Source organism: Dasypus novemcinctus, chromosome 4 (assembly GCF_030445035.2).
Source record: "Dasypus novemcinctus isolate mDasNov1 chromosome 4, mDasNov1.1.hap2, whole genome shotgun sequence".
NCBI classification, from domain to species: Eukaryota; Metazoa; Chordata; class Mammalia; order Cingulata; family Dasypodidae; genus Dasypus; species Dasypus novemcinctus.
In genome coordinates, this window is record NC_080676.1 from 103,221,436 (window position 1) to 103,235,563 (window position 14,128).

The 14,128-nt window shown below is 40.5% G+C and overlaps 1 long non-coding RNA gene across 1 annotated transcript in view; it reads left to right on the forward strand.

The window, feature by feature from the left end:
- The window catches only part of LOC131278269 (uncharacterized), a 62,586-nt gene that overhangs the window by 23,568 nt on the left and 24,890 nt on the right, over positions 1 to 14,128 (forward strand). The window contains exon 2 of the long non-coding RNA XR_009185584.2: positions 12,426 to 12,508. This is a non-coding gene — a long non-coding RNA (uncharacterized lncRNA). The remainder of the gene's footprint in view (positions 1 to 12,425; positions 12,509 to 14,128) is intronic.

Consider the following 14,128-nt stretch of genomic DNA (forward strand, 5'->3'; position numbering starts at 1 on the left):
TTATGCATCTTTCAAAAATAGCCATCGTACGGGCAAGGATAATTAAACAAACATACCTTTTTTTGAATTAGATGAGTATAACCTAAAGGAAGCATGTATTGAAAGTTTCTACTCAAATAATGAAACAGAAAGTCTGTAAAAAGAAGTAAATGATCTGTAAGGTCACTTTTTAAAAAGCAGTTTTATTGAGATATATTCTCATACATTATATTCCATCAAATATATACAATCAATAGCTTTTAGTATAATCAAAGTGTTGTGCATTCATCACCACAAAAAATTTCAAACTATTTCATTAGTCCAAAAAGAAAAACTCTATAACCTGTAAGATCACCTTTACCGATGAGGGAAAGAGAAATCTATGACTTTAAGCTTGAAAATATTTAGCCAATGTTAAAACCTGAATACAATTCACATGACTGATATTCATGCCTGACATAAATTCTTGCCCATTAATGTAACTCAGATTTGGAGGGAAGTTAACAACTCTATGTGAATTCACTCATTGTGGTGATTTGAAGCTGTATGTTCCCCAGAAAAAAAAAAACATATTCTTAAGTTTAATCCATTTCTGTGGGTATAAATCCATTGCAAGTAGGGCCATTTTGATGGAGTTACTTCAGTTAAGGTGTGTTCCACCTTAATCAAGATGTGTCTTAGTCTTATTTTTGGAATCCTTTATAAGAGAATGAAATTCAAACACAGAGAGAAAGACACAGAGAAAGCCCGAAGCTTAATATTAGCAGAACCCGGAAGAGGAGGGAGAGACTGTGAGATACCGCCTTGTGCCTTTTCATGTAACAGAGGAGTCAAGAATCACTGGCAGCCAGCCCCAGAACTCAGTCTTCAAGAAGAAAGCATCTTCACCTCCCTGATAGCTGACCTGGATGAGTCCAATGAACCAGAGAGTAGCAGTTGCAACTCTGCTGAGGCTCAGAGCCCAGCTGGCTCATGGCCAGTCCAGAGATTCAAGTCTTCTGAGTATACACCAACCCCAGTGTCAACCATAAAAGTTCAGTAAAAGTGACAGAAGAGGAATGTGTAGAAAGGACACATCTGAGTCCAATTCCATCACACTCAGGAACACAAATTACACCAGGCAACCAAGAGTGCCTACAACTGCAAGCAGGAGAATCGCATCCATCAACAATGTGGGATCTAAGCCCCCTCTCGATTTAGAGGTGGAATGGACATCACCATCCCAGTGTCCACAAGATGGAGGAATAAAATATGGACTGGAGTGGACTTACTGGTTTTCTATGATATAACTATTGTGACTAGCAATTGAAGAAACTCTATCATTGATGTGGAGACAGTGGCTACGGTAGTTGCTGAGGGCAGGGAGAGGGAAGAAGAGAGGTGATGTGGAGGCATTTTTGTCACTTGGAGTTGTCCTAAATGATATTGCAGGGACAGGTGCTGGACGTTATATATCCTGCCATAACCCACTGAATATACTGGGGGAGAGTGTAAACTACAGTGTAAACCATAATCCATGCGGTGTAGCAATGCTCCAAAATGTCGTCACCAAATGAGATGAATGTGCCACAATGATGAAAGAGGTTGTTGATATGGGAGGAGTGGGGTGGGGTGTGGGGTATATGGGAACCTCTTATATTTTTTAATGTAATAGTTTTTGTGATCTATGTATCTTTTTTTAAAAGGCAATTAAATTTAAAAAAACTTTTTAAAAAAGAAGAAAGCATTAACTCACAACCTCCTTCTCCCTTTGTCCCTTGTAAACCTATCTTCCAGACTCTAGCTCTGTGAGCCTGCTTTATTTGCTTAATTCATATCAGTGAGGTCATGTAATATTTGTCCTTCAGTCCCTGGCTTGCTTCACTCAACATAAGGTCTTCAAGATTCATCCATGTTATCCCATGTGTTAATACTGCATTCCTTCTTACAGCTGAGTAATATTCCATTGTATGTATGTACCACAATTTGTTTATCCATTCATCTTTTGATGGACATTTGGGTTTCCAACTTTTAGCAATAGTGAATAATGCTGCTGTGAACATTGATGTGCATGTATCTGCTCGTGTCCCTGCTTTCAATTCTTCTGGGTATATACCCAGCAGTGGAATTGCTGGATCATATGGCAGTTCTATAGTTAGCTACCTGAGGAAGCACCAAACTGCCCTGCACGATGGCTGCACCATTCTACATTCTCACCAGCAGTGGTTAAGAGTTTCCATTTCTCCGCATCCTCTCCAACACTTGCAGTTCTCTGTTGTGATAGAATTTGACTCAATTGTGTTTTCCCTACACATGGCTCTGCTGCCCCTCTATTTGAACCTATAATTAGTACTAGAGTTGAGATGTTGGTTAGAAATTTATGGCTCTTAAACACAAGTTCTTGCAAACAACAACAACAACAAAAAACACCACAATTAATACAGGGCACAGCATTTCTTCAACCTCAGTGGAAAAAGCTCTGTTTTAGCCTTTGTTAATAACGTGAAAAGTAACAAGTACTTTGGAAGAGCCACTTATCTCTTTACTTCTTTTTTTCCATTTATGAAATGGAAACATAATGATAGCTTTCTTGACAACCTTCTAGGATTTGTGTATCAGTTGAGATTTAAAACAAAATAGTTTTGAAATAAGCTAGAGGGAAAAGTGCATATATCAAAAGCATACCGCTTGATGAATTTTTTAAAAGATTTTTTTATTTCTCCCACTCCCCTCATTGTTTACACTCAGTGTCTGCTGGTCTTCTTTTTAGGAGGCAATGGGAACTGAACCCATGGCCTCCCATGTGGGAGGTGCCTAATCGCTTGAGCCACTTCTGCTCCCTGTTTGTCACGTCTCTCATTGTGTTTCCTCACTGTGTGTCTTGGTTGTGTCATCTCATTGTGTCATCTTGTTGCATCAACTCGCCATGCCAGCCCATCGCATCAGCTCGCTGTCTTGCTTCTCTTCTTTAGGAGGCACCAGGAACCCAACACAGGACCTCCCATGTGGTAGGCAGGAGCCCAGCTGCTTGAGCCACATCTGCTTCCTTTGATGAATTTTTACAAACTGAACATGCCCATCAAATGAACATTCAGAATAATAAACAGCAGGTCACCACAGTCCAGAAGCAAGCCCTCATGTTCCATGCAAGTCACTACCCCTCTGTCAAAAGGATATCCACTCTTCTGATCTCTAACATTGTAGATTTTGCCTGTTTGAATTCTATTTAAACAGACGCACATAATATGTACTCTTATGCCTGACTACTTTCGGTCAACATTATGTTTATAGGTTCATGACATATTTTGTGTGTAATTATGGATCATTTCTTTTCCTTGCTATATTGTATTCCTTTGTGTGAATATACTACAATTTACTTATCCATTTCTCTGTTGATGGGATTGGATAGTTTTCAGTTCTGGCTTTAGGCATTGAAAATGTGTATTTGCATTTCTGTTGGGTATACAAATCAAAGTAGGATTGCTTGGCCACAGGTTGTATGTATGTCCACCTTTGTTAGATACTGCCAAATAACTATTCAAATTGGTTGTTCCAATAAACACTCCCATTAGCACTATATAAGACATCTAGGGTGGTTGCTCCATATTCTCGCCAATACTTGGTATTTTCTCTGTTGAAATTTAATATACTTAAAATAATTTCTTAAACCATAAGTCTCTTTCAACTACAAGGTGTCCCCCAGTTTTATTTTATTAGTTTATTTGCCTTGTTCCAAAGTAATTTAATATCATACGGGGAAGTGGACATGGCTCAACTGATAGAGCATCCTTCTACCATATAGAGGGTCCAGAGTTCAATCCCCAGGGCCTCCTGACCCATATGGTGAGATGGCTCATGCACAGTGCTGCTGCACACAAGGAGTGCCATGCAACGCAGGGGTGCCCGTGCGTAGGGGTGCCCCACACACAAGGGGTGTACCTCACATGAAAAAATCACAGCCCGCCCAGGAGCAGCGCCGCACACACGGAGAGCTCACCCAACAAAAAAGAGACGCAGTTTCCCAGTGCTGCCAGATAATGCAAGCGGACTTAGAAGAACACAGTGAATGGACACGGTGAGCAGACAATGGGGGCGGGGGGAGGGGAGAGAAATAAATCTTAAAAAAAAAAAATCACACGATGGTAACTTTGTAAATGCCACTCCAATACTTGGAGTTTCCTTATGACGGTTGTTGCCTGCTGGGGCTGCTTTAATTAAGCTATGCCTTTATTAGTCCAAAAAAAGTAAACCTAATAACTAGAGTTAAACATCTTCCACCGCCCTTTCCTAATTTTACTTGAGTGTTTCTCAGAAATGTTAATTATGCCCTTTAGTTCTACAGACAGCAGAGACAAATTCTTCCCAATTTGTAGAACCTGGAGGAGCTTAACTGTTTACCACAGGCCAGGAAAGTTTAGCACACAGCAAATAAAACAAATCTAATTTCCTATGCAAATTTAGCAACTCAAACACTAACAGAATTTACCCTATTTCTTTTATATTTACAACCTGAGTTTTCTACTGTGTGACTTTGTGGGCTCGTTTGAGTATTTCTAGAGTTTCTTTTTGAGAACAAGAGAAATTTTTCCCAGGAGAGAGAAAGGGACAAGCCTATGCTAACAATGGCTGTGGTTATCAACAGACTAAGCACAAATTGAGTCTTTTCAGTGATCCAATAAAAATGTTCAAGTGCTGAGAACTCTAAATGTCATCTTCCTCCTAATTCTGAGCAGTTGCTAACCCCACCCTTCCTTTATGCCTCAATCTCCACCTCCATTTGCTTTAAATCAATAGGGTTTTGATATGTTGCTCTCATTTATACAACCGTACTTCCATAGAAGAATGTGACCCTATCCTGAGGTGCTGTTCTAATTCATTAACCAAACATATGTTTGCAAAAAATATCTTCTATGTGCCAGACACAGCGATTCCTGAGGTAAATAAGAACCAGGTTCTGCCTTTAAAATAGTTTACAGTCTAGTGGAGGCGGATATGCTCTTGTCTGGCTATATGTGCCAGAATAGCAATATTAAACAAAAAAGCGTGTGACTGTAAATGGACCTTTGTTACATTAGTGGGTACTGGGAAAATGAGAAGAAAGATATTTTTCTCTCTCCTGCAGTTTCATTTAACTGTGTTACCCCAGACTCAGGGTATACTTAGAGTAATTTATTTAGATAGAAAAATCCCAATCTGGTAAATGTTTGAATCTTTTATATTCTTATTGTGGTTTTTTGTTTGTTTTGTCATTGGCCTGCTTTCACAGTTCTTCCTGGAAATCCCTTATGTCTCCTTTACTCTTAGCTCATGACTGTCTTCCACTTGTTCACTTCTGAGTGACACATATTTCCATCAGGCCCAGGTTTTCCCATTTTATGGTTTCTCATTCAGTTTTTTTTCCCCGTGCTTTTTAATTTTTTCCCCTTTTTTGTTCTTTTTGTTTGGTTGTTTTGTTTTGTTGTGGTTCTGCAGAACATCCTTTCCAAGACCTTGCACTTATTTTCTGGAGGACTTTTATAGATACACCTGTTCTGGTCCATCTTCCCTAATGTTGTCTGATCCTCTTTATTGCTTACCTCCTATTTAAAATGAATTTGACCCTCATCACAGAAGGTGAGCTGTTTGCCTTTGGATCTGGTTCCCTTTCTCCATCTAGACTCAGAAGCTCATCTAAATATGTTGTCCACTGTGCGTCCATCCATTCCTCCCCACCCTCATTCTTAGGTTCAATACATGTGTTTGATAAGAATTCATTGGGTATTTTCTCCTTATTCCTCCATATGTACAAAAGTAAAATAGAAGACAAGCCATTTGGCAGATTGGCATAGTGTACACAGTGTACCTTAAAATGCATAGGAATGAGGAAGTGGATGTGGCTCAAGTGATAAGGCCTCCACCTACCATATGGGAGGACCTGGGTTTAATCCCTGGGGCCTCCTGGTGATAAAGAAGAAGAGAAAGCATGCCTGTGGGGCAAGCCAGTGCCTGCGTGGCAAGCTGAGTGCCCAAGCAGTGAGTCAAGTGCCCATGTGACTGCCCAGCCGAGTGCCCATGTAGGTGCCTGAGCAGCAAGCTGAATGCCCATGCAAGTACCCATGTGGCGAGCCCAGTGCCCATGTGAGTACCTGTGTGGTAAGCCAGTGCCCACATGGCAAGCTGAGTACCCACGCAGCAAGCTGAGTGCTTGCATGGTGAGCCAGTAACCACGCAAGTGAGTCATGCAACAAGATGATGATGCAACAAAAGAGAGACAAAGGGAAGAGTCAAGGTGAAGCACAGCAGAGACCAGGAACTGAGGTGGCACAATTGTCAGGGAACCTCTCTCTACATCAGAGGTCCCCAGAATCGAATCCCGGTGAATCCTAGAGGAGAAAGACAAAAAGAGAAATAAAGAATATCAGACAGCGAATGGGCACAGACAGCAAAAACAGCAGGGTGGTGGGGGAGGAAAAAGGGGAGAGGAAGAGAAAATTTTAAAAAAAAGAGTTTAAAAAAACGATAGGAATCACCAGAGTGTTCTAAATGCAGATCACCAGGCCCTGCTCCTAAAGATTTTGATTTAATAGCTCTAGCCCAGGGCCCAAGAAAATGCATTTTATAAGCAACCCAGTTGATGCTGATGCAGGTGAAGTATTTTTGCTGGAGTATTATTAAAAGCAAATCCTCAGGGAGCGATGTAGCTAAAATGGTTGAGCACCTGCTTCCCATATATAAGGTCCTGGGTTCAATCTCTGGTAGCTCCTAAAAACAAACACATGAGAAAACCAACTCTTACTGGGGAGCACATGTCCTAGACATCATTTCAGTCATCAATACTTCAGTATTCATCTCTAACTGAAAAAAAAAATACACAAAATCATAACCACAATACTATTATCACTCTAGATTAACAGTAATTCCTAATATGTAATTCCCAGTCTGTTTAAATACCTCCATTGATCAGAAGTCTCTAAATCCCTTCTAAACCCAGAGTGCTGTTGGCTTTGGGCTGTGCCCAATAGGCATCTTGTTCCCTATATCCTCTTTATTCCTATACTTCACTGGGCCTGAGGGACCTGGATTTTTTAAACAATATTCCAGCTCCTCTAGAGACTTTGACTTGGATTGCTGACAGAGAAGTCTTTATTAAATTCTTGAAAATAATATTATTCAAGAGACACACAAGGGAGATGAGTGATGAGAAGAGGAGGTACTAGTATGAAAGTGCTCCCAGGACATCAGGTTTATCACAAAATCCTTTCCATGAGTCAGTTAATCTTTTCCATTTTAGTTTCAGGGGTGATATTTGACCCCACAGAATTAGGATTTCTTTCCTACTTTTGCCAAATTGCTAAAGCCAATGAATGTTCAAGTGAAACCTTATCCAAATTTGGGCCTCTGTTGACCACAGAGAACCCTCTCTGCCTGAGTTATTGCTCCTGAAACCTTCACACAGCTGTCCCTGGAGAAGGCAGAATGAGGGCCAAGTTTTTGGATGAACTGCAGTCAGCTTTCCAAGGATGTGGTAGATCCGAGAAAGTACACAGCTAATTTATAAGAGACTAGGAAGAAGGCAGCTACCTTGAGGATAACATACTGAGAATTCTAAAGGTCAAGAACTGACCTCAGTCCATATGGGAAACCAAAGAAGGCTGCATGAAGCTACTGGCCGTCTAAAACCCCTGATGGTGCTATTTTATGTTTTAGACAAAGAGGTCGAACACTAGAATCTTGAAATACAGATTCTGTCTCTTCATTGACTGGGAGACTGATGACATTTGAACTGAGTGGAAGGAGGATGAGGAGTCAGAAACTTCCTTTTGACAGTACTGGCCAGATTCTAAAATTCAACCATTATTTTAAGTTTAAAAGAATTCAAAAGGTATATATATTTTAACATATTCCTATAGAAGAGGAGAATTGTTTCCATGGTCTCTGAGCCTTTAGAAGCCAATAATTCATGTTAAACAGAGGCCCAGATTATGTGTCTTTCGTCTTCTTAATGCTGCCACAAGATCATACATTATCTCATAGGACTGGTATGTGACATTCTATTTTGGGTCTTCCAATGATTCCTTCCTTCAGTTTGTCTGAGAACCAAAGTTAAGAAGAATGTGCGCAACTGAGAGTCGCCCCCAGTTCACTGGATCTTGCAGTCTGAGTCTCAAAGAGGTCAGTGTCTTAAGGACCATACGGAGGCTCCAGTGTGTCTTGAGGAGAATGCATTCCTTGTGCTAAGCAGTTATCTACAGAGCATCCTAGACAGAGTTCTATTCGGTGATGCAGTGACATAAGATGTCTGTGGCTGTAGAATTTTTTGAGTGGTTAAATAAAGGAACTGTTTTAGTGAATCCAATAACCCTAGTTAATAAAACTCTCCATTGATATGAAGACTGCTCATTTCCATTGAAACTATCAAGACAGGAACCTCACACAAACGTCCTAACTTGTTAGAAGATGCTGCCATTGAAAGCTACAGCCATCATCGTTCCTGCTTACTGATATTTGGCTCATTCAAATGCTCAGCACACATGTAATTACCTACTCAAGAAGGCCTTTTGGTATCAGCCAGTACCAGGCATGGCACATGGACCCTGAGAAGGATGTATTGACCAGGGAAATGGCTCGGACTCCCAGCTTGAAAAGATACTGGGGAGAGGCCTCAGCAATTAAGATATAACAGTTTTGCTTCTTGATACCTTGTATTTTCTTCCATACTTGTTGAAGCCAATGACTATTGTCAGTTGCAATGATTAGACCCAGATACCTCCCTTCTCTGACCCGGTTTTCTTTCTTTTTTTAAAGCCCAGAAATAGCATCTTCTTTCTTGCTATCTGATGGAAGAAAAAATAAATCAATCTGGACTAATCAATGCATGTGTGCCTAGGAACCATTTTTAATAAAATGAATTTATTTTTATTTTATTTTTAAATTACACAGTGAAACTGACCTTTTTGGTGTACAGTTCTATGAATAAACACATATAGAGATCCATGCAACTCCCATCACAATCAAGTACAGGGCAGTTCCAGCACCACAAAAGTCTCCCTAATGCTATCCTTTTTTTTTTATTTTAAAGATTTTTTATTTCTCCCCTCCCCTTCCCCCCCCCCCCCCCCCCATTGTCTGCTCTCTGTGTCCATTTGCTGTGTGTTCTTTTGTGGCATCAGGAATCTGTGTCTCTCTTTGTTGCGTCATCTTGCTGCATCAGCTCTGCATGTTTGCGGCTCCACTCCTGGGCAGGCCGTGCTTTTTTCACGCAGGGCAGCTACACACTACTTGCACGTGGGGCTCCCCTACTCAGGGAACTCCCCTGCATGGCATGGCATTCCTTGCGTGCATCAGCACTGTGCGTGGGCCAGCTCATCACACAGGTCAGGAGGCCCTGGGTTTGAACCCTGGACCTCCTATAAGGTAGGTGGACAGTCTGTCAGTTGAGCCAATTCCACTTCGCGCTATCCTTTTATAGTCACAACTTCTCCCTATTTCAAACCCCTGGCAACCATTCATCTTCTTCATCACTTTATACTTATTTTGAGACTGTTTCATATAATGTATAACATTTATGACTAAAAGCTTAAGTGTAACTGATAACTTCGCTAGGAACCATTTGGGCAACATCCTTTTTGTTCTGCAGAACTATCCTAAACCATGAACTCAGTAACATCATCATCAGAGACCATAAATATAGATTCATATGTTCTATCAGCTTCTGAATTTCCATTAGTCTGCTGGGAAGGGCATCGGCCAATTGTAAGACTAATAGTTGGGATTGGGATCTATCTTTTATCAGCTGGGTCACAAGAAATAGGAAGTAAAATTACCATCTGTGGTATACACAGACTAGAGCTACATGGTGTTAACACCCACACATGAAGGACAGTGAGGAGGACTGTATTAAGCTGAAAACTAAAGGACTATACAAGAAATATCAGACAGATTTTATAGCAACTCTGCTTTCTTTGTTTCCACTGCAGTGGTCAATATGTCTGGTAGATAAAACACATCTCGTAGAGTAAAATGGAAATCATCATATTGTATGTTTTAGTATACTTTGGCTTTAGGTAACAGAATACCCAGGTGAAAATCACTAAAACAACAAGAGGATTTACTGTCTCACATAAAAAAGATCTCTAGTGGTCGATCATTTCAGGGCTGAATCTCAACAATGTCATGAAGAATCCAGGATCTTTTCATCCTCCATTCGCTATCCTCAGTATAAGAAATTTTTGCCTCCATATTTTCACTTTTTGGTTGCAAAATGCCTGCTGCAGCTCCAGGCATTATGTCCTCATACAATTGCATTCAAAGGTAAGAGTCACCCTGAGGAGTAGCTAGGGTGACAGGTGATCTCTTCTCATGTGTGCCTTTTTTTTTTTGTCTTGGAGAAAACTCTTTTCCCAGATCCCCCCAGCAGACTTTCTCTAAGTCCTATAGTAAGAAAATGGGTCTCTTGCTTTCTAGGGAAGAAAGCAAAATATGCACCTGGCATTTTAACATTTATTATGGGAAATAGGCTTTACCAGGAGGGAAGAAGAGTAAGGGAAGTGGCTTCCAGGAAGGTAACCAATCTGCCTCATTCCATTGTAAAGATTTTATTTTATTTTATTTTATTTATTTTGTTGTGAAGATCGAATGCAGTAACATGGGTAATGAACCTCTAACGGGACTGGGTACAAGAAGAACTCAATCCTCACTAATTTTCTTTGCTTCATTTCCCCTCTTCTCCCCTTCATTTTCCCTTCCTCTTTTTTCAGCTTTACACAAAAGATGAAAATTTAAGGTTTCCTTACCCTCCTATAAAAAGACCACTGTGTGTTTCTTCCTTCCCAACCTGCTTTTTGGAGTTCTGCAGCTATAGTTACTATAAACCCACTTGGAATCTCCCTGACCTCTCCGTTAAGTCCCTGACCTCAGAGAGAAATACAGTTCTATATAGTTCATAGATCTTGATTAGCAGCAAGAAAATCTGTATAAAATGAAAAACTTAACAGAATGTTGTTGTACAATGCTAGTTTACACTAAAAACCATGTGTTTCAGTGGAAGTGAAGCTATTTTCATACAGAAAAGGAGAAAAAGGTGGCCCTGTGCCTGTCTGAACTGACTGCTGGCTCTGTGAACACCACATGATGTTTCTTGCCATCAGAGCAATGACATCAATTTTTCCATTCCAACTGTGGTGAAAGTGAATAAGAAAACTGGATCCTGCCTCTGGAAACAGGCGGATACAGGCTTCACACTAATCAAAAAAGGAAGATTCATTATAAGACAATATTTCACTACTCAGACTTTGAAGAGTTCATACTTTTGTCAGAGTATCTGAATCCTTTCATTTACTGCCACAGGATTAGGATGGGGATATTATACAAGCCTGACCCTCTGCAGGAAAGATTTGTTTTCAAAATGATCTGCTCTTGCTGCCCTCTAAGTCTCTGTAATCCAAATCTCCTAATTTCATCTTTCTTTTCTGATCATTTTACTAGATAAACATTTTAAGATTGGAGGAAGAGAGGGTCGGGATAAAAAGTGGTATGGCTTACCCTCAAATGCATTTTTCTGAGAAGTGCTAATAAAATGTTGACACTGTTAATAGGTCAAAGGAGAATGGAGTCTTTAGAAACCTGGTTAGTAGCAATACAGACTTAAAAGGGCTTTCAATCTATTTGCCGAACCAAGGTTGGTTTATCAATGGACACATGCTTCAGCTTTGATGAGAGGGACCCCGGGTTGAGCATCTGAGTCACTCGCCTGGCTCTGGAAAGGCCAAATGGCTGTCCTGTGTTTCACCCAGTGGAGAAGACGGGAGAAATCTGTTCTGCAGTCCTAGCCGTCCTACCATTTATGAATATCAAGAGACAAAAATATTGACAACTTATTATTTTTTAAAAAAATGTTGACAACTGCATCCTGTGATGCTGTGGGATTCTGTTGGACACACTACAAAGGAAAAACATTGGCAGCTGTCTGAAACTGGTTTTCTTTTATTAACAGTTGGTTAATAAAGCCTTTACCATGAAACAAACCAGATGAAAAAACCAGCATTCATTACAAAAATCTTAGTGAAGGCTAGAAAAGATTGTATTGTGTTCGAATCAGTAAGTATTTATTGAGTTGAACACCTTTCTTTGTCCGGCATGGAGCCTGGTGCTGCCTTGTGGGAGCCTTCCCTACCCTCCCTTGAGGAGGCCAGAATGACAAATCGGCAACAGAGAGAAATATACTTACGGTAAGTGGGAGATTCATGCTCAACTGAGGGGGTAAACTGTGAGTGGGAATGCAGGAGGGACCCAAAAATTTGTGGGAGAAGAGTCGCTTCAGAGAAGGGGTCCCATCTGGCTCATTTTGTTATTTTTAGCATTGAGAATTATCACATATGATAGGAATTTTTTAAAAGATTTATTTTATTTTTATTTCTTTCTCCCCTACTCTCATTGTCTACACTCGCTGTCTTCTCTGTGTTCATTCATTGTGTGTTATTCTTTCTTAGGAGGCACCAGAAATTGAACCCAGGACCTCCCATGTGGTAGGCGGGTGCCCAACTGCTCGAGCCACATCCTCTTCCCATGATAGGTAATAAGTAAATTTTGAATAAAAGTCAACTCCTAGACACCTTTAGTCGCCCACAATTTCATCCCACCCCACCCCAGCCCCCAATTTTATACCTGCTGTTTCTGTCAATGAACTTAGATTATACATCCTAATAAAAGCACCTCAAACCCCTTATCCAGTCTAGATAGTCACTTACACAGTCACGCACATGCATGAACACACATTTAAACACACATACACATGTATATACTCATTGATTCTTATTTTTCCCCATTATCCCTCTTTATCTTTCTCACTTTTTCTCTCATCTCTCTTCAGCATTGTTTTCAGGAGTTGGAGACAGAGTAGATTAACACTGTTTTTCCAAGCCTTTATCAACCAGTTCACAAAAACACAAGGATGTAGAATTAGAAAAGTGGAGGTTGAAGACGAAAGCAAGGTGACAGAAGAGGAGCGCGAGAATAGGAGAAAAACAGAAAAATTAAGCATCTCTTTGCAAGTAGAATTAACTGCGAATGATGATGCTTTTCCCCTGATAGAGATATAAGGAGGATGGCATCCAGATTTCACAGCAGGGTGAGAATCCTGCTGAGATAAATGGCTGTATCTTGTTGACTTCTGGAGAAGGAGAGGAAGAAAACTATACAATCTCCATTCTGTCATAAATTATGACCACTTATTTTTCTTGAATAGTTTCATTTCTTGTGGACATGACTTGTGTTTTTCTAAAGGTCCTTTCTGTCAACAAGCTGACTCTAGCACAAAGTGAAATGAGGAGTAGGAATGCACAGGAGTAGGAACGCACCTATTACCATCCTATCATCTGACAAACAAGCTTGAGATGTGTGCATGCCTTTTCCAATCAGTACCTTAATGGAGGAGTGTGGACTAAAAGGGCAAGAGTCCAGGATCTGGAGTCAGTGAACCTGGTTTACGTGTGAACTCTGCCTCTTCCTAGCTCTCTGCCCTGGATAGGTCACCTAATCTTGAGGAACAACAATTGCTCAGGTGACTAGAGCATTACCAACTGCTGCTGTGTTAGTTTCCTATTGCCACTGTAATAAATTGCCATAAATTCAACAGTGTAAACTCAATAACAGAATACAAATTTATTCTCTTAGAATTCCAGAGCTCAGATGGCTAAACCCAAGGGGTCAGCAGGGCTGTGTTCCTGCTAGAGGCTTCAGGGGACAATCTATTTCCCTGTCTTTTTCAGCTAGAGGCTGCCTGCATTCCTTGGCTCATGGCCCCTTCCTCACATCACCCTGACTTCTGCTTTCTACTACATTTCTTACTACTATTCTGATCTCCTGCCTTTCTCCTGTAAGGATATTTGTGATTATATCTGGCTGACTAGATAATCCAGGATAATCTCTCTTTATCAAGAACTTTAACAACCACATCTGCAAAGTTCTCTTTGCCACATAAGGCAGCATTCACAGATTCTGGGGATTAGCATGTGGACATCTTTGGGGGTTCGTTATTCATCCTTCCACACCTGGTCACCAGAAGTCATTGGTTACTGATAGTAGGTAAGATAGGAAAGGATTTCAAGATTTCAGAGTTGGTACTTTTGGTGGTTTGAAGCTGTAGGCACCCCATAAAAATGTTCTTAAATTGAATCCATTCCTGTAGGTGTAA